This window comes from Pteropus alecto, unplaced genomic scaffold, assembly GCF_000325575.1.
Source record: "Pteropus alecto unplaced genomic scaffold, ASM32557v1 scaffold7, whole genome shotgun sequence".
Classification (NCBI taxonomy): Eukaryota; Metazoa; Chordata; class Mammalia; order Chiroptera; family Pteropodidae; genus Pteropus; species Pteropus alecto.
The window spans coordinates 23,601,369-23,602,572 of record NW_006494614.1 but is presented as its reverse complement, the minus strand read 5'-3'; the positions used below and the strand labels follow the sequence as shown (position 1 = coordinate 23,602,572).

The 1,204-nt window shown below is 34.7% G+C and overlaps 1 pseudogene; it reads left to right on the top strand.

Moving 5' to 3' along the window:
* Positions 1 to 599: 599 nt before the first annotated feature.
* On the top strand, positions 600 to 713 carry LOC112474981 (annotated as a pseudogene).
* Positions 714 to 1,204: the final 491 nt, after the last annotated feature.

Below are 1,204 nucleotides of genomic sequence, written 5' to 3'. Positions count from 1 at the left end.
TCAAGGAAATGTGCCTAGAGACTCAGATGTCTGAAAGTTAATGTGAAAGTAATCAATTGTTCAGGGGTTAGAAAGCAGAGAAGCCATTTTCGGCTTAAACTCTGCTTAAAAGAGCAATTAAAAACAAGTTAGAACTGAAAATTCCAGTTAAACCCAAATCTAAGAGTAGTCTGAATACAAAACTAAGGAATATAGACATTTTATTTAGATATATTGTAAATTAGGATTACAAAACTTGGTTTATGGGCTTTAACAGCAGCAAGTGTTTTCCACTTTTACCTCACCTGAAGACATTTAAGTTTGCAAATCTTGCTCTGAATAGTGGAGAGACTATTAAATAATTTTAGTAAAAGAATAACATGTGGAATATAGTAGTTTTAGAAGAGGAATCTGGCTGTGGTATTCTGTACGATCTAGAAAGCAGATAAACTGGAATAAAGAAAATTTACTGGAAGATGACAGTGGAGATTTAAGGATGAAACGATAACATCTCAAAGCTGCAAAATGATATAATTGAGAGGAAAGGAGAATCCTCAAGGGCATTTGATAATTAATTTACTTACAAAGTATTTCTGGAACAACATATCTAAAATGGTCAAGTCTATAGCCATGCCACCCTGAACAAGCCTGATTCTGTCTTGGAAGCTAAGCAGGGTCGGGTCTGGTTAGTACTTGGATGGGAGACCACCTAGGAAGACCAGGTGCTATAGGCAAAAAATAAAAATAAAAAATAAGGGATTGTAAGCTGACAAGGTCCTTGTAATCTGTTAGGTCAAACAAGGGTTGCCTTGCCTAAAAAAAAAAAAAAAATTAAATTAAATGATGGCCAAACGTCTGCCTTCACGTAGCTTATAATTTTATTGTGGGAGATAGATTGTAAACAAATAATAACACAAATGAATACAAAATTGTAAATATTATTAAGTATTTCAAAGGGTAGAACATACTCATAAGTGGGGGCTCTGACCGAGTAGTATTAGTGAGGGAAATTTCAAGTAAGTAAATTTCTTGAGCTAGAATTTGAAGAGTCAGTTGGAATTAATGAGATATAGAGAGAAGGTAAGAGGGTTCTAGGCAGAAGAAAATGTAAAATCCCTGTGGTGGGAAGAGCATAGCAAGTACAGGCATACCTCCTATTATTGCACTTTGCTTTATTGCACTTTACAGAGGTTGCATTTTTTTACAAATTGAAGGCAAGACCTTC